Source organism: Malaclemys terrapin, chromosome 1 (assembly GCF_027887155.1).
Source record: "Malaclemys terrapin pileata isolate rMalTer1 chromosome 1, rMalTer1.hap1, whole genome shotgun sequence".
NCBI classification, from domain to species: domain Eukaryota; kingdom Metazoa; phylum Chordata; order Testudines; family Emydidae; genus Malaclemys; species Malaclemys terrapin.
In genome coordinates, this window is record NC_071505.1 from 18,570,864 (window position 1) to 18,595,774 (window position 24,911).

General features: G+C 41.8%; 1 protein-coding gene across 2 annotated transcripts in view; it reads right to left on the reverse strand.

Annotated features, from left to right (window-relative positions):
- Positions 1-24,911, reverse strand: part of SEMA3A (semaphorin 3A) — a 412,569-nt gene that overhangs the window by 269,700 nt on the left and 117,958 nt on the right. The window contains exon 1 of one of the 2 annotated variants that reach the window (XM_054017206.1): positions 18,330-18,393. The exons of the other annotated variant lie outside the window; for it this stretch is intronic. The gene's annotated coding sequence lies outside the window, so the exon portion shown is untranslated. Of the gene's footprint in view, positions 1-18,329; positions 18,394-24,911 lie in introns of those variants that run through there. 2 annotated transcript variants of the gene reach the window in all.

Here is a 24,911-nt window from a genome sequence, read left to right on the forward strand (position 1 = left end):
CTTCTTAGACAATTGAAGAATTAATTGGGGGGGATGGAATCCAGATTGGTGGATTCATTATGTCCCACCCAACTACATTTTATGGAACACAGTACATTGGAAATGGTCTGTAAAAAAATTAAAGATGAATGTATACATATGTAGGTGTACTTTTATATGCATGTGTATGTCAAGGAGTGTGTGTGAATTTTGTATGTCAACTTGTTAGAACAAAAATTCACTTCTAGCCCAGCTATTTAAATTTAAAAAACAATGTATGTGCTGTTAAAATATTTATTTGCTTGCATAATTAATTGTATTAAATTGAAATATTTGTATGCTAAGCAGTCATGTGGAATTCTCTCTTTGGTATTTTATTAATTGTTCCCAGTCACCTTCAAATGCAATAGCTCTGGGTCTGACCATGTTAATCCTTCTTGAAAGACTGAGCTCCACACCGAAAAGTTAAGATATGTCTACACTGCCTTGCAGATTGGACTTTGGACCTGTGAATAGCAGTGCGCACCAAAGTGTTTTGAGTGGTTACTCCTCCATGTGGATGCTGGGGGCGTGAACTGAAGGGTCCCTAGTTCTCACTAATGTAGTCGTGTTTGAACAGTAATCTTTGTATACTACAAAACTTCAAGTTTGTGCCTGCAGCATCTACATGGGGGAGTTAGAGCACAATACTTTGGTGTGTGTTTCCATTCACCTCCCCATAGTCTGAACTGTGGGACAGTGTGGTCACACCATTAGGCTGATGTGCAGGAAGTGGGGGAAATATATAACTCCCAGTGGTGACACTTAGGCCTGGTCTACACTACGGGTTTAGGTCGACTTTAGCAGCGTTAAACCGAATTAAGCCTGGACACGTCCACACAACGAGACCCTTTCTTTCGAATTAAAGGGCCCTTTAAACCGGTTTCTTTACACCACCTCCGACGAGGGGATTAGCAATAAAACCGGCCTTTGCGGGTCGGAATTGGGGTAGTGTGGACGGAATTCGATGTTATTGGCCTCCGGGAGCTATCCCACAGTGCTTCATTGTGACCGCTCTGGACAGCGCTCTCAACTCAGATGCACTGACCAGGTAGACAGGAAAAGACCCGCGAAGGTTTGAATTTCATTTCCTGTTTGCCCAGCGTGGAGAGCACAGGTGACCACGCAGAGCTCATCAGCACAGGTAACCGTCATGGAGTCCTCCCAGGATCGCAAAAGAGCTCCAGCATGGACTGAACGGGAGGTACGAGATCTGCTCGCCATATGGGGAGATGAAGCAGTGATAGCTGAACTCCGTAGCAGTAAAAGAAATGGAAAAGTATTAGAAAAGATCTCCAAGGCCATGAAGGACCGAGGCCATAACAGGGACACACAGCAGTGCCGCGTGAAAATTAAGGAGCTAAGGCAAGCCTACCACAAAGCCAGAGAAGCAAACGGAAGGTCCGGGGCAGAGCCGCAAACTTGCCGCTACTACGCGGAGCTGCATGCGATCCTAGGGGGTGCAGCCACCACTACCCCAACCGTGTGCTATGACTCTCTCACTGGAGAAACACACAGGGAAGACGGTTCGGGGAACGAGGAAGATGACGATGGAGGTACTGTAGGTAGCTCACAGCAGCAAGGAAGCGGAGAAACCGGTTTCCCCAACAGCCAGGATATGTTTGTGACCCTGGACCTGGAACCAGTAACCCCCGAACTCACCCAAGACCCTCAGGGCACACAGGAGACCTCTGGTGAGTGTAACTTTGTAAATATTTGTAAACATTACAAAAAAAAAGCAAGCAAGTCTGTTAACGTGTATGGGGATGGAGCGGAAATCCTCCAGGGACATCTCCAGAAAGCTCTCCTGGTTGAAATGGGGTGATTTTATTAAGGGGGACATTCAGAGGCGCCCGTTCCTGCTCTTCTGACCAGAAATGTTCCCCGCTGTTAACCACGCGGTGGGGGGGAGGGGTGAAGTGATCATCCCAGAGAATCGTGTGTGTGTGTGTGTGGGGGGGGTGGTTTACTTGTGTTTGTGCCGCATGTTAACCGGGAAACCGCAGCCCCCTCCTTTTACATTGAAACCCCATTTTAAATGGACAACCCAATTCATCCTTGATATGGGAAATGCGCTGCTGTTTGCAACCTTTCCCGCATGTTAAGAAGGTTAAAAAAGCCAAAACACTGTGGCCTACGATGGCTGCCTGCAAGCCGAAATATGCGACCTTGTAATGAAAGAGTGTACCCATTGTTCCCTAAAATGTGTCTTTTTTAACCACCTCTCCCTTCTCCTCCACCAGCTGCAAATGTTTCTCCTTCGCAGAGGCTCGTGAACATTAGAAAGAGAAAACGTAAGACGAGGGACGAGATGTTCACGGAGCTGCAGATGTCCGCCCAGGCTGATAGAGCACAGCAGAATGCGTGGAGGCAGTCAATGACGGAGATGAGAAAAGCCCAATATGAACGAGAGGAGAGGTGGCGGGCTGAATCGCGGGAAGAACAGAGCAAGTGGCGGGCTGAAGACGATAGGTGGCGTCAGCTTGCAGACAGACGGCAAGAGGCAATGCTCCGTCTGCTGGAGCATCAAAGTGATATGCTCGAGCGTATGGTTGAGTTGCAGGAAAGGCAGCAGGAGCAGAGACCGCCGCTACAGCCCCTGTGTAACCAACAGCCCTCCTCCCCAAGTTCCATAGCCTCCTCACCCAGACGCCCAAGAACACGGTGGGGGGGCCTCCATCCACCCAGTCACTCCACCCCAGATGATTGCCCAAGCATCAGAAGGCTGGCCTTCAATAAGAGTTAAAGTTTAAAAATGCAGTGTGTCCTTTTCCATCCCTCCTCCCCCACCCATCCCAGGCTACCTTGGCAATTATCCCCCTACCTCTGTAAGGAACTAATAAAGAATGCATGAATGTGAAAAAACAATGACTTTATTGCCTCTGCAAGGGGGAGGGGAGGGTGGGGTGTGGTGGTTGGTTTACAGGGAAGTAGAGTGAACCGGGTCGGGGGGGGGGGGGGTTGCAGGGTTCATCAAGGAGAAACAAACAGAAGTTTCACACAGTAGCCTGGCCAGTCACAAAACTCGTTTTCAAAGCTTCTCTGATGCGCACCGCGCCCTGCTGTGCTCCTCTAACCGCCCTGGTGTCTGGCTGCGCGTAATCAGCGGCCAGGCGAGTTGCCTCAACCTCCCACCCCGCCATAAAGGTCTCCCCCTTACTCTCACAGATATTGTGGAGCGCACAGCAAGCAGCAATAACAATAGGGATATTCTTTTCGCTGAGGTCTGAGCGAGTCAGTAAGCTGCGCCAGCGCGCTTTTAAACGTCCAAATGCACATTCCACCACCATTCGGCACTTGCTCAGCCTGTAGTTGAACAGGTCCTGACTCCTGTCCAGGCTGCCTGTGTACGGCTTCATGAGCCATGGCATTAAGGGGTAGGCTGGGTCCCCAAGGATCACGATAGGCATTTCAACATCCCCAACGGTCACTTTCTGGTCCGGGAAGAAAGTCCCTTCCTCCAGCTTTCGAAACAGAGCAGAGTTCCTGAAGACGCGAGCATCATGTACCTTTCCCGGCCATCCCACGTTGATGTTGGTGAAACGTCCCTTGTGATCCACCAGGGCTTGCAGCAGCATTGAAAAGTACCCCTTGCGGTTTACGTAGTCGGTGGCTTGGTGCTCCGGTGACAAGATAGGGATATGGGTTCCGTCTATGGCCCCGCCACAGTTTGGGAATCCCATTTCAGCAAAACCATCCACTATTGACTGCACGTTGCCCAGAGTCACTACCCTTGCTATCACCAGGTCTTTCATTGCCCTGGCAAATTGGATCACAGCAGCCCCCACCGTAGATTTGCCCACTCCAAATTGATTCCCGACTGACCGGTAGCTGTCTGGCGTTGCAAGCTTCCACAGGGCTATCGCCACTCTCTTCTCAACTGTGAGGGCTGCTCTCATCTTGGTATTCTGGCGCTTCAGGGCAGGGGAAAGCAAGTCACAAAGTTCCATGAAAGTGGCCTTACGCATGCGAAAGTTTCGCAGCCACTGGGAATCGTCCCATACCTGCAGCACGATGCGATCCCACCAGTCTGTGCTTGTTTCCCGGGCCCAGAATCGGCGTTCCACGGTATCAACCTGCCCCAGTGACACCATGATTTCCACATTGCTGGGGCCTGTGCCTTGTGAGAGGTCTATGGCCACGTCAATTTCCTCATCACTCTCGTCGCCGTGCTGCAATCGCCTCCTCGCCTGGTCCGGGTTTCGCCTTGGCATGTTCTGGCTCTGCATATACTCCAGGACAATGCGCGTGGTGTTCATAGTGCTCATAATTGCCGCGGTGATCTGAGCGGGCTCCATGATCCCAGTGCTAGCTATGGCGCCTGGTCAGAAAAAAGGCGCGAAAGTAGTATCTGATGGACCAGGAGAAGGAGGGCGGGAGGGAGGGAGGGAGGGAGGGCCGAGTGACGACATGGCGTACAGGTACAGGAACAGGGAGAAACACAAACAACTGTCACACAGAATGGTCCCCCCAAAGATTAAACTGGAAACCCTGGGCTTAGCAGGCCGTTGATTTCACGGAGGAAGGGGAAGCAAATGAATACAGAACAAATCTATTTTTTACATCTTAAGGTGGCAGCCGACGCTGCAGCATGAGTGACAGCCATACCAGTACGATGATGATGGGTACCAATCATAATATACCATCATCTGCCAAAAGGCAAGGGGCTGCTGCTGTGTAGCAATGCAGCCCCACGTCTGCCAGCCCCACGTCCGCCAGCACCCAGCATCGCCCTCGGCCTCTTCTGGGTGCTTAGCAGACAATATTGGGCAATTGGCAGAAAATAGTATATTATGACTGGTAACCGTCATCATCGAGACAGTAGCATGTCTGCCCAGGTGGCCATGATTGACAGCCACTCCAGTACGATGACGACGGGTACCAGTCATAATATACCATCGCCTGGAAGGGGCTGGTGCAATGCAGCCCTACGGCTGCCAGCCCCACGGCTATCACTCATGCTACACCGTCTACCGCCAAAAGGCAGTTAGCAGCTGCTGCTGTGTAGCAATGCAGTCCCACGTCTGCCGGCACCCAGAGGACATATGGTGACGGTGAGCTCAGCTGTGCTGAGCGGGCTCCATGTTGTCTGCACAGGTAACCCAGGTAACCCAGGTAAAAAGGCGCGAATCTATTGTCTGCCGTTGCTGTGACGGGGGAGGGAGGGGCCTGACGACATGTACCCAGAACCGCCCGCGACACTGTTTTGCATCATCCGGGCATTGGGATCTCAACCCAGAATTCCAAGGGGCGGCGGAGACTGCGGGAACTGTGGGATAGCTGTGGGATAGCTACCCATAGTGCAATGCTCCGGAAGTCGACGCTAGCCTCGTACTGTGGACGCGGTCTGCCGACTAGAGCACCTAGAGCATTTTATTGTGTGGACATACACAATCGGCTGTATACAACCGATTTCAATAAAACCGGCTTCTATAAATTCGAACTAATTTCATAGTGTAGACATACCCTTAATTTGCTTCAGTTACATAGGGCTTATCCCATTTACACAGAGCTGGATTCTGAAACCCTTGCATCACACTGAATATCATCTTTCTCTACAAGTAGTCCCTCTGCATTCAATGGGCCTACTCATGGAGTAAGGTGCTACTTATTACAGTAAAAGTGTCAAAATTTGATTTACAAAGTGACTTAAACATAATTCTTTTAGAACTTTCAGAAAAGGAACACCCAGACTGGCTTGATTTCCTTCAGTCCTACCCATGAACTTTCATCATATGTCATAGGGAATACACGCACCCTCTGGCAAGTGCAGAAGGCTCAAAATATAGTGGAAACATTACAGGCCAGATCCTGATGGTAAAGCTACTGCTTGTGTGAATCAGGGTACCTCCATTCACCTCAATGGGGCTATGCCAATTTACACAAGTAGAGGATCTGCATTTCTGCTGCACAAGAGGTTCAAGCCACTGAGAGGCTGCAAGTGTGGGATTCTGAAACGTGTGCCATAGTGCCATCCAATACATTTGAGTCAAAGGATTCATGAATCTTGGTCAGTCACAGAACAAGCAGCCCCAAATCTGTGGCTGGAAAGGGGCCTGAAGAAGGCCACGGACATAGTGTGTGACCGGAGGTTGTAATAAAGACTGCAGTCTGGCTGCATGGCAGGTGGATTCTGTCCCACCCTCATCCTGCCAAAGACTTGATCCTGCAAAGTGCTTGAGAAAAATGCTTAACTTCAAGTATGTAACTAGTCACATTGAAATCCATGGGACTATTTATGTGCTAACTGTGAAGTTGTTATAAAGTTCCTGGTCCTCCACAGTTACCAGAGTGGACCAGGAAGTATTGCAGAGGGGAGCTTAATAAACAGCTAACCTTACTGGTTAGGGAGTTCTCTAGTTGCTGCTTAAAGAATGGCTAGTTGTATTTATTTCCTCACACTATATTAAAGTGCTTGGGTGGATCATAGCCAAGTCCTCAGTACCTTGCAGGATTAAGCCAGGGTCGGCTCCAGGCACCAGCGCAGGAAGCAGGTGCTTGGGGCGGCCAATGGAAAGGGGCGGCACGTCCAGGTCTTCGGCGGCAAGTCCCTCAGTCCCTCTTGGAGGGAAGGACCGGCTACCGAATTACCGCCGAAGAATGAAGCGGTGCAGCAGAGCTGCTGCCAAAGTGCCGCCGATCGCGGCTTTATCTTTTTTTTCCTTCTTCTTTGCCGCTTGAGGCAGCAAAAAAGCTGGAGCCAGCCCTGAATTAAGCCATAAATTCCTTGTGAAAAGATCTGTTCCTTGAATACTGCATGAGAGATCAAGATTTGCTCCATTCAAGTTTACCCGGTGGACCTCAATGCATTTTTAAATGAAGCAATTAAAAAGTAGTTACTAGTTTTACATGATGAGACAATTTTGTCTTTGGTGTCATGCTAATTAAGTCAATGGAGCTATGCCAGGGATGAATTTTGCTGGAATGTATACATTTAATCTAAAATTTAGTTTCCTACATCTAATCCTTTAAACAGCCTATTTCATTTTTTGTGGTCAGAAAATGGGAGCTGGCATCACTGACATCACAGATTTTCTCCTAACTGAAAGGCCGGAAATTTCACCTCACTTCTAATTTGCTATGCAATAATCACAAAGTGTCATTTTGTTTATTAACCAGATGTTGACATTTGATTGCAATCTAGAAGTGACCTTGCACTCCAATCATAACAATCATTAGCAGATTAGATTCAGTTTAAGTAACATAACTTCCTGTGTTGAAAACAGGTGCAGTGCTCTGCAGTTGCCAACCTCAGCACCCTGCTGCCAAAATCAAGCAGAGGATTGTACCAATGTAACATTGTAAGTTGAGCTTTGGAACCCCCAGGTCATGTTCTCAATTAAAACAGAGAGATTTTAATAGGGGCTGCAAGCAGTGTTTCAACTCTCTTTGCAAATTTCACTCTGGAGCTAGTTAGCAGCTAATATTTACTTCAAAAACTAAGCATTGGATATTATTAGGTTTCAGAATCTTATATCCCTTATGCTGTCCTTGCCTATTAAGCAAGCAATGACTAAACAGAGCTACAGAAGAACAACTTTTATTTGAAGCTTCAAAATAATGCAGAATTACACTGATAGCTCATAAAACAAGTGAGTTTTACTATCTAGGTTACTGAGTTTAACGGGGTAAAACAAAAAAGTGGAATGACTTTTTCTGAAAATTTAAATTATCAGTGAGTTAATAGATTCAAATCCATTTAAAGCAATGAGGTCAGCTAAGTTTAGACCTACTTGAATTATTTGCTTTGAACAGTTTATTTTAGTGACTACATTATTTATTTTTTATTCATGATTTATATTGTGGTACCTAGATAGATGACTGAAAATTTTAACATTATGGCAAATAATGAACTTACCAAAATGGGCTGGCCCCTGAGCAAACACAAAGAAGACATAACCTCTGCACCAAAGAGCTATTAGTTCTTTCTGTTCACTGTTTGCACCCAGATAGATTATAGCTAAGTGCCTAAGTTACTTGGGAGCCTACATTTCATTTTCAGAAGTGACTTAATCACTTAGGGCCAGATTTTTAAAGGTATTTAGATTGCCTAAAAATATATATAAGCATCTAGTGGGATTTTCAAAAGGGTCTAAAAACCTTGGAGCTTTTAAAAACCCCACTAGATACCTACCTACATCTTTAGGCACCTAAATACCTTTAGGGGGTTAGGAGCATATGTCACTTAAGTGCTTCAGTCACTTATGAAAATGGGTCTTAGCTGCTCTTGAACATCTTACCTCATGACATTTACTACAGCTGTTTGAATAATGCTAAAATATATAACTAGATGAGTCACTAATCTAGTTATATATTTTAGCATTATTAAATGAATATATTTATGGATAAGTGACCTGAATGTGATTCATTGTTAATGTCTAAGGTTGTATTTTTCATTATTTGCAAACATTCATGCAACCATGAGTGTTCAGAAAAATAGTACTGACTCCCAAAAGTGGCGTCACTTTGTATGGAAGTGCAATATTTGCCATAATGTAGAAAAATTTCAGTCATCTATCTAGATAATGGGTAGGAAATACACCAGTCTCAGACTACCAATAGCAACAGTGGAGAACACATCACTTGAAAATTATTTGTCCAAACTATTTAGACAATACTTAATAATACATTAGTAGAAATTGGAAACAATTTGGAAAACAAATAAAAAGGCTTAGTGTGGATGAATTTTTTTTGTTATGTTATTACTAACACTATTCATTCAGCTGTAATTTTTGCTCATTGACTTCATAGGTACTATTTATTTAGATGCTCATCCGTGCGAATAGGGATCGTGCAATCTAGCCTTTTGTGAATAATTTCCCCCACTATTTACATATATTTTCTCCAGATTTACACCAGAATAGGCTATAAAATTGGTCATTTTTCTGACAGAAAATGCCGTTTCCTTGAAACCAACACTGTTTATACGAAAGGGTAAGTTTATATGAATTTCCCATTTTGAAAAAAAAGTTTTGGAATGGTCAAAACATCCATTTTGACATTTTCAATAATAAAAGTTCCTTTTTTAAGTTTCAAAACAACTTTTCATTAAGAAATGTAAATTAATGTATAGTAAACATGTCAAAAAATAAAATATCAGAGTTGAAATGAAACATTTAAAATATCAAAGTAAAAAATTTTGATGAATCAATTTTTAAACATTTTTTTTATATGTTGATGTTTTATCCTACTTCAGAACAGGAAAATCTTTTGAAATCTCAAAGTTCTCAACATAGGAAAACTGTTTCTTGCCCAGATTTAGTAGTCCACTAACATTACTGAATACTAGTATAAGCAGAGAGATGTTCTGACCCTTTCCCCACTCTAGAGTATGTTTCTAACACCTCTCTCTTACTGCTGCTTATGGAAAAAGTGAAAAGAATTCTCTTAAACTGTTTATTCCCTGGGGAAAAATAATCAAGTGAAAGCACCTGTGGAAAGCAAATAAAGAGCAGAGGAAATATAGGTGGTAAAAACCCAAGTCGCAGCTGTGCTTGTAGTCACTGAAGTGTGCCCAGTGTGTAATGGCACATTAGGTGGGCATTGATCTCCACTAGTTTATGAGGTCTGTTACAGAATTAAACCATTTTCTGCTGAAACCCAGGGAGCAGAAATTGCTACTTCTAATCTAATCCATTTTCGAATTATCATCCAATTGTGACTGATGACCTCACTGCAAATCAGTTTACCTAACTGCTAGCACTCAATAGGGGAAGAGAAATCGATCTTTATTTCCTTTTTCGTTCCTCTAGCTTTCTTTTTTCTTTTAAATCCCTCATGATGTCCTTAATAACCTTCCATTCCTCTACAATGGGGAAGATAAGGTTGATAAAAAAGCTAATGCTGCTTAATTGTCTGTATCTATTTGAAAGGTAGGAAGGATAATAGGAAATCTACCTTGTGTCTTGCTGAAAGCTCAGTTAAAAAGACCAAAATATATATGTGTTGTTTATTACTATTAATCATTTATATTGCACTAGCATGTGGAGAACATAAGAATGGCCATACGGGGTCAGACCAAAGGTCCATCTAGCCAAGTCTCCTGTCTTCCAAGAGTGGCCAATGCCCTGTGCCCCAGAGGGAATGAACAGAACAGGTCATCGAGTGATTCTGTCACCCATTCCCAGCTTCTGGCAAACAAAGGCTAGGGACACCATTCCTGTCCATCTTGGCTAATTACCACTGATGGACCTAGCCTCCATGAACTTATTTAGTTCTTTTGTTAAGAGGCCTCTACCAGGTTGGGGACCCTTTTTGCTGGCCATTATACAAGCACAAAGTAAATAGCAGTCCTTCCCCCAAAGAGCTTGCAATCAAAAAGACAAGACATAACAGGTAGATCAGACAACTGACTGGTGAAACTAGCGGTGTGCACAATTCTTATAGCTAATCAGTAGCAGCGATCACAACTTGCCACCTGACTAACCATTTTCAGATGACATTTATTATATATACCTCTACCCAGATATAATGCTGTCCTTGGGAGCCAAAAAATCTTACCGTGTTATAGGTGAAACTGTGTTATATCAAACTTGCTTTGATCCACCGGATTGTGCAGCCTCCCTCCTCCTGCCCTGGAGCACTGCTTTACCGCGTTATATCCAAATTTGTGTTATATTGGGTCGCATTATATCGGGGTAGAGGTGTATGTGGACATCCATGTTGTGAATTGGCTATAAATATTTTATCCAGAGATCATGAAGATTATAAAGTGAATGTTTCATTCTAAACATACATCACTGCATTATACATATTAATAAGAGGACAGACTCAAACCCCAGACATCCAAGTACACCCTAACTTTGAGGAAGCTCAGACCCAGATAAAATCAGAGCACGGGTCTTTGCTTAAGTCAAACCAGTCTCCTACATTTTAATCCCTCCTAAATTCTGCATCCAGCTTTTGAATCTTGGACTTTTTTTTGTTCATGAGTGTGATGAAATGTTTATACATAATCTATTTTTACATTAGTCTGGAAATGCAGAGTAAAGTTCCATATAAATCATTTTCACAACACCAAAGAAACATCCCAGTAGTTCATTGTTTTATAATGTAGGACGAACTGAGAAATAGTAGTAAGATAAGAAAATAAAATGAAATGAAGAAAAGGAAAGGAAAGGAAAGAAGCCACACAGTAAAGTGCAGCAGTGAAAAAATTTACTCAGAGCTACCCAGACTCATCTTGGAATATGTATATTAACAGAAAAGATCTAAGCATCTATTAACCAGATACTGCACTGGTCCAAAAGAAGAGGCGATGATCAAAGGAAAGCTATGCAACTGAGCAAGTGATGGCTCATGTTTTGTTTTCCTACTTCTAAGTCTCCTCTTCTAATCACTCTCTTTCATTGAATACCAGTCTCTTGTTTCTGACTGTGAATCTTTGCAGCCACTACTGGTCACTTTTAAAAACCAAGGGAACATTGTGGGTTGTGGTTTTAAGTGTCTATCCTAGCACCTCCCTAAAGTTTTGACATGTACAACACACTGATCTGTGTACACACCAGGGAATATAGTCGAGGGACATCTCTGAGATTCTCTCTTGAAGTGAATTGGAATTATCAATACACTTCAAACAGATTGATTGATATGTCCTTGCTTCTGGCTGAGCTAAAAATACCAAAGAAACAGCCTTTCCTCACAGGCTTTTGGCACTTCTGTCCCAGGTCCCAACTCATAACCAGGAAGTACAGAGATAAGAATTAAACATAATAGGGAAATAAACTTAAGTGAACTTCAGAACCTCATTGTAAAGAGTTCAGCTGGAGATCTGCACACAAGCCTGAGTCCTTTCTTATTTTATTTTATCCAGATTGATTTCCCAGGCTCTGTTGCATCATTTTTTATATGTTAATGCTGCTCGGAGACTTGCATTGCATGCTGAATATGTGGGGCTTTGGGGTGGGCGGTCTTGGTGTAAAATGTTTCATGAGAACGTTAAGGAAATATGATAAGGTGTAGTTTGTTTTCTTAAGAGCTCCTTAACCAGTTTCAGTATCCAACTCAGATTCCATAACATTTGGACCCCTACTGAAACAAATGGCAAGTGTCGGAGGAACTGAAATGCACTTAATGACCTCAGAACAATTTTTAATTTTCTTAAGTATTGCTTTGAAGCACTACAAGTCTTTGAAGTGGCATTAGACTATTATTCTATGATGTTTGGGGGATAACCTCCATTCTTTATCTACCTAAGCAGGGGTCCTCCTTCAATGAGCCACTTAGTATTTTAAAAAGCTAATTGAATTTAGTCATTATGAAAGAGCCCTGGAGACCAAATTCATTTGTTTATCCAAAATGTGGTCAGTGTCACTGGAATCTTCTCATCCCACTCCAATGAGTGTTTCAACTCCAATCTGAAGAAACACTCTTCAGAAGTGAAATAGTTCAGTCCCCATGTACATTCCAAGTTTAGACTCCCCATTAGGACCACCAAAAATATTTCTCACTGATGTGGATGGATGTGGGATGAGCCCACCAATGCATTTCATATAGCTCACCATATACAGTTAGGGTGACCAGATATCCTGATTTTATAGGGACAGTCCCAATTTTTGGGTCTTTTTCTTATATAGGCTTCTATTACCCCTGTCCTGATTTTTCACATTTGCTGTACAGTATATATATATACAGTATATAATTGCTTTCAGACATGACTGACCTGGGCTGTATTTGAGATGATGATCTCGAGGTTAAAGGCTCTATATCCCATTACCGATCCCCTCCCCTTCCATATCTCTGAGTTAAGGGGAAAACATCTTCAGAAACAAAATTCTGCCCCTGCCACCTATTAACTAAACAGACAGAGAGGAACCTAGAGCATTGAAGAACAGTTGGGAAAAGCAGAAAAGGTGAAAGAGAGGAGTCAGAGAGGTCAGAAACATGTGAGAAAAGGGAACTAATACCTCTAGAAAGTGGGGGAACATTTAACTACTGACCAAAATCCCTTTCTTTATGATTGTGGATCAGCAGCAATTCCACAGTGCTATTAGTGCTGTTATACTAAAACTGAAGGCGCAGAAAAGGAAGGGTCGTGAAAAACATAGATTAAAACAAATGGCAAAATGGTGCATAGAAAAGTGGCGGAGAGAGGGAAGAAATTGACAATTGTAATTAAAAACATATATATGGTTAACCGATGTAATTAGTCCTTGTTGTCATTTTTTATGGATTTAGGCAGCTTGCAGACTTTGAGCCTTAATTGTTCTTCTAAGTCCAGGAATTGATTTCTCAAATGTTGTCAACCTTGTAACCAGATGCAGTAATTCCCCTCTGATAGTAGCCAGGAGAGGGACTGGAGGGAGGGCAGTAGAGATTGTAAATTTGGAACAGGAGTAGTGAGATCTCAGAAAAGTGGGTTGCTGACATTTCAATGGAAAAAGACTTTTCAGTTGCCAGCATTTGGTTCCTTCTCAGTCTGGCTCCAGGCTAGGATATGGCACTGAGAGAATAATTGATGCTATGGTGGATAAACTCTTCCTACTCACCAACAAAGAAAATGTGGCCATGCTAATCAAGATGGACCTCACTGCTGCATTTGATACATTTAAAAATACTGCTTTCCTGCCTCTATGAAGCTACATGTGTAGATGGAAATGACCTGAAATGGCCCTTTCCTCTTTGACCAAACTCAGAGCCTTCCAAAACATCTTCTTGCAACTAAGAGAGTGAGAAATCTTAGCCCCAAAAGGAAAAATGCTGAGGTTTTAATAAACAATTAAAAAGCAGCAGTAAAGAATGGAATGACTCCTCCCCTGAACAACTGAAGCATCACTATTATTAGAGGGTGCAATTCAACAAACCTAATTTTCAGTTACACTATGGCCACCCTACACTGATCTGGGTCTTGGGCCCTGAAAGTGGATGTAATTTACATTAACCAGAGCAGTGTAAAGTGGCCTTAGTGTAAATGAAAATCAGTCCCTTTACTCATTCCTATTGAAAGACATTACCATTGGAGTCAATGAGACATTTTCTTTAGTAAGGACTTCCAGACTAAGGCTGTCTACACTTAAAATGCTACAGCAGCACAGCTGCAGCATTTCAATGGAGACAATCACTACAGCAACAGGAATGGTTCTCTCATCACCTTCGTTAATCCACCTCCACGAGAGGCGGTAGTTAAGTTGACAGACAAATTCTTCCATTGACAGTGCTGTCTACACCAGGGGTTGGGTTGGCTTAACTTCCTCTCTCAAGGATGTGGATTTTTCAAACCTTTGAGGGAGGGAGCTGGGTTGACATAACTTTTCAGTGTAGACCAGGGCTAACCGCACATTGTCTGAAGGTTTACAGAATGCAGAGAGGTAGTTTCAAAGTGCTGAAAAATTATGGCAATGATTCCATTCTCACCAAAATTCACCTTGCTGGTTAGGACTGTGGGCTGGTTTACACGGAAAAGTTAAGTTGACCTAGCTATGTAGCTCAAGGGTATGAAAAATCCACACCCCGGAGCGATATAGTTAAGCCAACCTAACCCTGGTGTAGACACCAGTAGGTCATCAGAAGGATTCTTCCATTGACCTAGCTACCACCTTTGACGGAGGTAGATTAACCCCAGTGATAGCATGTAAAGCATATTTTGATAGCCTATTTATTACATTAAGTGCACTGTAGTAGCATTTTAAGTGTAGACATAGCCTCTGTAATCATATCACAATTCATCATTCATTGGTTTTGGACTGGCACCATCCCAGATAGGCTCAGTTTTTTTTCTACAAAGCATATGTATTGTTGATTTTATATAATGTTTTAGGGCCGTAAGCACCACATGCAGATTTACAAGGCAGGGAGGGATAGCTTGGTGGTTTGAGCATTGGCCTACTAAACCCAGGGTTGTAAGTTCAATGCTTGAGGGGGCTACTTAGGGATCTGGGGCTAAATCAATACTTGGTCCTCCTAGTGAAGGCAGGGGGCTGGACTCAATGACCTTTCAAGGTCCCTTCCAGCTCTAGGAGATAGGATATCTCCATTTATTTATTTTTACTACCAACTGCAGAGTTACAATGCTAGATCGAAAAATAATAATATTAAGAGAGTTTAAAAGAAATGAGGTGGTCATTACTGAAGTACAGCAGTTATGAGTTAAGAATAAAGTTCTTAAAATCCTATTAATCATCTGAATAGCTGGAGGATGAGGAAAGGTTCTTTGTGGGCTTATAAAAGTGTCATGGGTACACGCACAAATATTTGAATACCTCAGAATATGTATCAACAACAAAGTACCTGCTATACTGCTGATGTGACTGGCTTTTTAATAGGCTCGCCAGCCTGTGGGGGCTACAGTGTGCAGGAGACTCAATTCCCACAAGTACAATACAATAATTACAACTGGCCTTTTGCACATCTGGGAATGACTCTATAACAGTATAACTGCTGATCATCTGGCATTCTGCCATTTTTGCCATGAGCATGGGTCTTCTATAGTGAAATTGTGGCTGGATAAAATAGTTAACAGATATGAATATGTAGTCCCCCTGGATAGACTGGCTAAGAATATACCTCAGTAACAGAGAGGCCCCAAGTCACAAAGTTTGGATCTGAATAAAATGGAAATTCCAAGCTTTAACAAGGGCTCTTTCTTTCTTTGGGATCTACTGCTTCGTGTTGGGGCTTTGGAGGGGGGACTAGAAGGCCATGGAAATATGGCATCACCCCAGGGATCCCCAGAGAACTGAATCTCTTGTGGCTTACCAAGGCAAACAGGAACACAGGAAAGAAATAGCTCTCCCCACTTCCATGCCTTCCCAGTCTTCTTAGAGCAAAGGTACCTACCGTGAGCATTTAAAGCAAAGTTTAAGAGCCTATTTATTACAGTAAGTGTCTAGGTACATCTAGGAAGGGCTTGGCAGTACAATTTCAAATCTTTCCAGAGGATTGCCACTTCAGCTTTTTAAGCAGCATTCAGTTAACTTAACACTCATCATTATTGTTTTATTATTTTGAAAGCTATTGTACAACAACTGCTCTTTAATCTTTCTTTTATCGCCCAGGTATATATTTAAGAGTCATGGTGACTACGGCACAGGCTCACATCAGATCTCAGGGTGATGACGGAAACTCTAATAAATTTGAAACCATTTTCAATTAGTGCACAGGAAATTTACTTTGTGAGCCATGACTTGTTTTATTAGTGCCCTGGGGGGCAATTTAGATTGGAAAAAATCAGGAGATTATTATTTACCAGAAATAAAAGGTAGATACTTAGCCTTCATCTATAGTGGTAGAATATAGTTATGAAAACTGGACTACAATATTATGGAGTATCTAAAAATATTTGTTTTTAAACTTTGGGGTCAGCCATAGTTTCACAGTAATGGAAATGACAGTCTCCCCATTCTACAGTTTATTGCTAACTTACATATGCTCCACCCTTTTTTCTCTTTTAAAATTAACCCAACATCAAGCCTTTTCTGGGTATTTTAAATGGTTAAATTAAGGATATGGGAACAGGTACTCAGAAAACCAGGGACTCCTATGAACTGTCCTGTACTTCTAGAACCAAACTACATCTAAATTTTCCTTAGGGTTTTGGCACACGCAGGTAATGCTAACACTTTCTTTCTCTGCTGCTCTCCAGCTGTCATTAGAAGAGCAAATGCGACCTGAGATCAACCAAGTATTTGAAATTCCAGTGTGTTTTGCAGATTCAGGTAGTATGGATTCTTCTCTGAACAGATCTCAAACCCCAGCGGAGACTCACTCATCTCTATTCACAGGGTAATAGGGCACTTAAGCCAACGGGCTTGGGGCTGGGATGCAGAGCTGCAGTGCCCCATGGGGAACTCAAAGAGCCTGATGCACAATCTCTTCTGAACACCCCACACTGAGCAGGCTATAGCATCCTTTAACACTCACCTTTAAGACTACACAGCCTGTCCCCCCAGTTGCAGCCAGACCTATGTGGAGGTAAAGTATATGGCCAGACCTCTTCTCTACGACCAGGGCACACCAAAGGAGCAGGCCCTGCACACCCTCAAACACAGGGACTCCAAGTGTAAGATGCCACTGAATGGGCTATGCAAGTGTTTAGTGGAAGAGGCTCTGTACATGCTAATCCTCCCCACCTTTGTACTACTGAATAAGGGCCTCTCTCAGTCTGCCTGTAATATTTCAATACTCCTATAATCATAACCATTTCCGTGTCTTTCACAGTTCAGCAAGCTCCTTTCAATAGTGCCAAGCTCAGTTAGCTTATGCAGCACTGATCTATGGCTTAAATGCTAAGGGCTAGATTGTCACAGCTCTTCCTTGGCCATGCAGAGGAGTGAGAATTCCACCTTTCTTTCTTCCCTGCCTATCCTTGCCCAGATTGAACGTCCAGCTGTGGGGATAAAAGCAAAAGCAGCTAGCTGGGTGTATAGTGAGGCCTAAACCACCCCATGAAAGAGTGAAGTTACAGTGTAGCCCTACAGGACAGAGTCTGATCTCAGTTTCATCAGTGTTAAACTGGTGTAACGCCATTAGACTAACAACATGGACTTACTCCAGATTCACACTCATGATTTAGCCCTAAAATTCTAAACCTTTCTCATGAGAAAATCATCTTCAATTGTAAACAGTTCTCAAAGATAATTCCAATTATCCTTAAATGCTAAATCTTGCTGTATTTACTTAAGCAAATATAGCCATTGAAATCAAGCAGTGGATCAGGATCTGGGCATAAATGGTCATTTTAAAAACTTTGGTGCAAAATGATTTGCTTACTTACAGAGGCAAGTAAAAATCTTGGCATTAGATTCCTGATAAAGGCGGTGGAAACTGCTTAGATATGCCAGCCTGTATTCTTTTGGCTCATCTGAAGACAATGAAAACTGGAGCATGTAAAATTGGGATCCTAGTGCCTTGAACAAATGATTGTGAAGTCTTGATAGCTTGGGGTGTATTTTTAAAAGGCCACTTTTGCATGTGAAATTTGCTCCTCCGAAATTTGTGCCTGGTAAATACATTGCAGATGCAAAATCAGAGCATTTACACTGTTCAAAACTGTGAGATGCAAATTTTGCAGGTGCAATTGGCTCTGGCAAAAAAAAAACACAAAAAAAACCACAAAAAAACAGCATTATGAAAATGTGGCTCTGTATGTTTGTGTATCAGACCCTGACCAAATCAATGTGTGAGTTTAAATTGCTTTATAGCTGAAATTTGAATAGAAAATTAATGAACATCTAATTCCTTTCCATGACTTTCAAAATGTTAGCCTATATGTTTAAACAATATCATAACTCTGTCAGAATTCTTCACTACTGCATGTCGACCACGGTCAAAATAATTAATTTTAAATAATAATTTAAAATATAAGAAATTCTTACCTTACACTGCCATAAGTGCTTAATGGTTAAGGCAATGTATCCTATCTGGCTGGTATTTCTTTCAGCTCCCCTAAGAGAAGAGAATTTCATATTGGTTTAATAATCATTACCTAATTTATAGGTACAACAAATGGGTTGATCTACATGATTTTTTTTTTAAAAATAATCTAAACAGGTACCATGGTATTGTTTGAAAGTGTTCAAAACCTGGTCTTTATTTTATATAACAGGAGAGTATTTCAAATTTAGCATTGTTTGAGAATGCCTATTACAAGAGACCGTGATGAAATAGAACGATGTTGCCACTGTACAAAATATCAGCCTTTTATGATATAGCTAAAGGAAGTCTTCTTGATTTGCAACTGCAGTTTGTCAGGACTGTCTCAGTAATAGAAGAAAACCCATGGTGCATCACTTCATACTGGAAAGAAGGGAAAAAAATGCCTTATGAATAGCAGCTTGGACAAAAGACACTGAGCCAAATTCATCCCACTTCACTGAAAGGTGACATCATGGTTTCATTCTGCCCTACTCCCTGCATCTGCCACAGCAGACAAGTAGGGGGAATATTTATTTTTTGTACAGTGAAGGTTTATGGTGGTGTGTGAATAATACTGATGCACAGCACAGGTGAGAATATTGCACGTATAAGTGTAAGGTAAAATATAATGATCAGGACAAAGCATGCAGGGGAACCTGATCCTTTATTAGCATGAGTGCTGTTCTGTGGATGCCAAGTTATTCTTGCCTAGTAGCTGCATTAAGGTTTAAGAGGGAAACATGTAGCTAAGCACCTCGTTAGTATGTGCATGATTGTACTGAAGCCCGTGTCTCCTCAGACAAATCCATTCTCCGCTCTTTTCTTTTCTTGCACCTTTGCAAGAAAGGGAGCAGGTGCAGGATACTTGAGCTTTTCTGCTGTTCATTGATGAGAACTTTGCCTAGCAATTAACCTCACAGGCACCCACATTTAGCTGCCAATCATGCTTACACCAGAATGCAACAAACCTTGTACTCTCTGCTGCACATCATGCAAGGCCATGCAGGATCAAGGGCAAACTGGAACTAAAGGAGATTGCTCTAGAGTCAGTTAACAGAAAACATATTAGTAACGTTATTTGGAACACTATCGTTATATGAGCTAATACTATTGAGGCCCAATTGCGCGAGGCACTATACAAACTATAGGAAGAGGCAATCCTCACCCAATGTGTTTGTAATATTTCCATTGGAAAATTATTTAATGTCTTGCAGAGCATATGTGAAGGTGGCTAAGAAAGAAAGTGATTACTTATTTGGATGATGCATAGCATGATATACTGAAAACTGAGTAGTTCAATGTTGATAAAGGTGACTGATAAAAGGGAACCACGCTAAATGAATTTCTGTGCTGACAAAGGGATAAATGGGATCAAAAGAATAAGGAAACCTGGTGGAAATACATTACTATAAGCCTGCTCAACAGGATTCCAACCGACAATTTTAATAATCTTTCAGACAAAAGTTCAGGCATCAGCTAGCCTATGTCAACTGCCATGAAAGCAGTAAACATGCACAATTAAATAACAACAAAAAAGCTACAAATATATCAAAAATACCAGTTACTCTTGGGTAAACCGGATTGACAATTATTTACAATGAAATAAGTGAACTTTTCTGCTGAAAGGAAAAACAATGTTCCTGATGGTATTTCTCTACCATACAATATTTGCAGTCTGTTCCAGTCACCACATGGGCTCTGGAGATTCGTAGATTCCAAGCCAGGAAGTATGACTATTATTATCTAGTCTGACTTCCTGTGTAACACTGGCCATCGAGTGTATATCTTTTAGAAAAAAATCCAATCTTGATTTTAAAATGACCAGTGATAGAGAATCCACCATGACTTTTGGTAAATTGTTTCAATGGTTAATTACACTCACCAGTAAAAAGGTACACCTTATTTCCAGTCTGAGTGTATCTAGCTTCAACTTCCAACCATTGGATTATGTTATACCTTTCTCTGCTAGATTGAAGAGCCCATTATTAAATATTTGTTTACCACATAGATACATATGTGGGCGATAGAGGGCAGAACTGATGGGGGGCTGGGCAGATGGGAGGGTTAAGGGCAAAACTCATGGGGGATTGGGCAGATGAGAGGTCTAAAGTGAAAAACTGATGGTGGGCTGGGCAGATGGGCATCTAATTCCTTCACCCCTCAAGTCTTCTTCCTCTTCCCAGTCTGGGGATCAAATTCAGAACTCCATCACTCTGGGGGAAGGCCCTCCTCCAAAGTTCATTCAAGTCCACAGGAGTCTTTCCAGATACTTCAGTTAGCTTAGGATCAAGCCCACTACACAGAGTAACTCCAGTAAAGCCTGTGGGGTAACTCTAGATTTGAGGAGGCCGAGATGAGTCATATTAAGGACAAATGGGGCCAAAATTGCTCTTAGGTTATTGCTGTTAGAAAATATTTTTTGTGTTCTGCTCTATTTTATCATGCCTTAATCTTCTACTGACAAAACTGATTGAAAAGATAACCAACCCTGTCCCACTATCAAACAGGTTCAACACTCTGAGCTGCACTGAGTATAGGTAAATCACTGACAATAGCTTGTTAGGCTTCCCATTTGATTGTCTTCTCTTATGATTTTTCTAAACAAAAGTTGATACAAGGACAATCTTGCCTTGACTTAAACCTCAAATCTATTTATTTCCCATAATTTGTCTGCTAAAACTTATTAAAATATTTACGTAAGCAAACAACAGCTGAAGAAACCATATGTTTCTTAATCATATTAAAAGTAGAGAGATATTAAAAGCATCACCTTTTGTCATGCTTCTGTTAAAGTTCTATCAGCACTTGTACAAGATAAAATATCAGCTGTAGTTCGAGTTTTATAATTTTAGAAGAAACATTCTCCAGACTAAAATTTCAGATTGAAATTTTTTAGCTAAAGAGAAACTGTGTGTCTTTAATCGCAGTGGGGGGGAAATCCATCGTTTATATTTAGGCCATGAAAATATGAAAAATAAAATATACCTGGGCCAAGATTTCTCTTTTTTATTTATTTAAAATGACTCTTTACTTTGGGTACCTCTATTTTTGGATGCCCAATATGAGGCATTCTGAAGGGGCCTGACTTTCAGAAATTCCTGAGCATGATCTGAAAATCAAGCCTCTTTACGGTATCTCAAGTTGGGCACCAAAAGTTGGGGTGCCTACAACCCTTGGTGACTTTGGAAAATCTTGATACAAGTTCCTAAATTTCTTTCTTGTATTTGTAGGGCCTGATCCACAGCCCACTGAAGTAAATGGAATAACTAACATTGTTATGAATGGACTTTGGATGGGGCTCTAGAATTCAAAAATATTTTTGCTTATTTTATTGACTTCTTTTGGAGGGTGGGTACATTTTTATGTGGCTTTTATCTATTTTTACCCATTTGAAATTGAAATCAAAGGAACTACAGAATATGATTTTGAGACATGAGTTCTGCAATCGTGTAGCAATTTTTAATCAAACATATATTCAAAATATATTTTCTGTACATTCTAATCCATACACAAACTGTTAGTCTGTGAAGAGTTTTATTTCACAGGCTTAGTCATACTTGAATTAAATCCACATTAGACAACCCCTTTCACCATACAGACATGCTTTTTTATCATTATACTGTATCATTTATAACATACACTATGGTCAATTCATCGACTGATATAACTTGGCATAGCTTCATAGAAGTCAACGGAGTTTCACTGGTTTACACCAGGTGATGAGCTGGTTCATCAGACTAGAGTGGATGCATCATAAAAATATACAAGCCCCGTTTGTGCAATCCTTACTCACTAGAGGCTCCGAAGTTCCTGGGGAATGCTCGACCCCCCCACTCCACCCAGGCCCCACCCTCACTCCACCCCTTTTTCCCCACCCCGCCTCTTCCCATCCCCACCTCTCCCCCCAGCGCCTCCTGCATGCCATTGAACATCTATAAAAGCTATGTTATTCTTAGCCAAGGCTGTAGCAGACTCATCAATCTCTATCTGAGCTAGGTGCCACTGGAGGGGGACAGAGCATGACACCAAGCAGGCATGGGTTACACAAGCAGTTCTCATTGACTTCAAACGAGAATATTTGTGTGAGAAAGTTCTCACCAATGGGTGAAATTTACCCTTATGCTGAGGACTAATATTAGGCCTATGTATCACTTAAGTCCTCAAAATAAGGTTAGACGGGCCTGAAATGCTGGACAAGCCTTGTGCTTGCATTTTATTCAAAGGTGAATTCCAGCCCCATAAGGGTACCACAGTCTGGATCACAGTAGGGAACAATCCTATATTTGCAGAGAAATTGATAGAAATTTCCCCTCTCTAATTGCTATGATCTCTATGTGCATATCCACCAAACTCTGACCTTCCCAAAGCAGACATGCACAAAAGATGCAAAATCTCAACCTGGCAAGGACTGAGTGAGTTCAGTTCAGGTCATAATTGCAATAAGCACTCCCAGAAGCTTTAACATTTTTTAACCTGCATTCATCTGGCAGCGAAAAGGATTGAGAAAAATGTCTTTGCCTTTGAAATTATCAGTGAAAATGGACAAAACAATTGCCAGACTCAGCTTTATAAATGATAGCCCTCCCTGGTTAATTTTAATATCCTCAGCTCTGTATTATTTTCTGTCACACTCAAATCTTCCTTTGAATGTAGTTTTGCTGCACACATAGATCTCCATTTAAGATAGAGAGAAGAAACAGTCTTATACTTTAGAGGAATAATAATAATAGAGTAACGAAAGCATCTGGTCTTCGTTGCTTGAATTTCACAGCAGATCACTCCAATATAACAGCAATCCTGACTCGGGCAAACCTTCCATTGATGTTTGCCTGAGTGAAGACTGTAGGTTCTGACCCATAATCTATAACTGGCTATTCCTCATGTCAAAATATTTCATCAGCTATTTTAGGCCTCTAGTTAGACAAATAATTTAATTTGATAAATGTTCTCCTCTGGACTGTGCCTTTCAGGTAAAACACCATGAAATGTAGCTACTGCAAAACATCTAAAGGATCCAGAATTACTTAAGGAATTTCTGATTGCTATATGATAAATGTCCCAGGATTAATAAGAGATGCAGAAGCAGATGCCTCTGTAGATTAAAATAATGCAATGAAATGAAGCATTTGACTTCTACTACAGGCAGTAAATGAATCCATCAGCCATGCCTTCTAGTCTCATTAAGACAGCTATAGGACTGTCCAAAAAGAAGCTCCCACAATACCTTTCAAGATCCATAGGTCCTACACATGCCTATCACAACATGTGGTGTATCTCATCCGGTGCACCAAGTGCCCCAATAAAAACTTTGTGCGTAAAATGAGACCACCACGCCATTATCAAATGAACACACAGAAAAATGATGAATGACAAAAAACATCACATCACTTTTCACAACATGATCACTCTATATCTGACCTATCGGTCCTCATCCTCAAAGGAAACCTGCACAACATCTTCAGGAGATGAGCCTGGGAGATTAAATACATAGCTTTGCTGGACACTAAAAATCATGGACTGAGGAAAGACACTGATTTGGGCTTATTACAACAATCTGTAAACCACTAACCTCCCCTCCCCTCCAGCTTTTTTACCACTCCTATGACAGGAGAGTTAGCAGGCCACTTCACCTTGAATGGTTCCCTTGAAATATGTGATTGTTTAACATAAGTAATCTGTTCCGCATCGTATTTAGCTCTCTTGTGTCTGATGTCTGCAGAGCAACATTCTATAGATGTGGTTATAGGTCCATAAACCATTTTCAAGGTCTCCTCTGTGACGTTGTGGATATCATCCATTTCACCTTTGAATCTATTTTTGGTGGACTGCATTATGATTTGTTCCGTGGTTTGGATGTTCACACCACAGTTGCACAAAGAGGAATCTTTGATTTTTCACTTATTCATCAAGTAGTTGCATCTTCCATGGATTTAATTCTGAGTACATTTCCCAAACCTGAAGAAGAAAGCTTGAAAAGCTTGTATCTCCCACCAACAAAAGTTGGTCCAATAAAAGATTATTACCTCACCCAGCTTGTCTCTTTAATATCCTGGGACCAACGTACTACGTCACAAGAGAACTGTACCATATAAATGTCATCGCATAACAATGGCATGGCTGTAAATATTACTGATTGCCCTGTTCATAGAAATCATATAATATCAGGGTTGGAAGGGACCTCAGGAGGTCATCTAGTCCAACCCCCTACTTAAAGCAGGACCAATGCCCAATTAAATCATCCAACAGATTTTTGCCCCATATCCCTAAATGGCCCCCTCAAGGATTGAACTCATAACGCTGGGTTTAGCAGGCCAATGCTCAAACCACTGAGCTCTCTCTCCCTGTTCTGACTAATGCACGTCCTTCCCTTTCTTTATTAAGCCAGTTTTACTGGGGATAGATGTTACATGTGATTTCCCTCTGAAAAGGTAATTAAATGTGATAAATACAGGAGCACAACTTGCTTCCTCCCTGAGGCAGGAATCCAAAGGTTTTGCACAGTAAGACTCTCCGGTACTATCCCCTTGCAGCTAATTTGATAA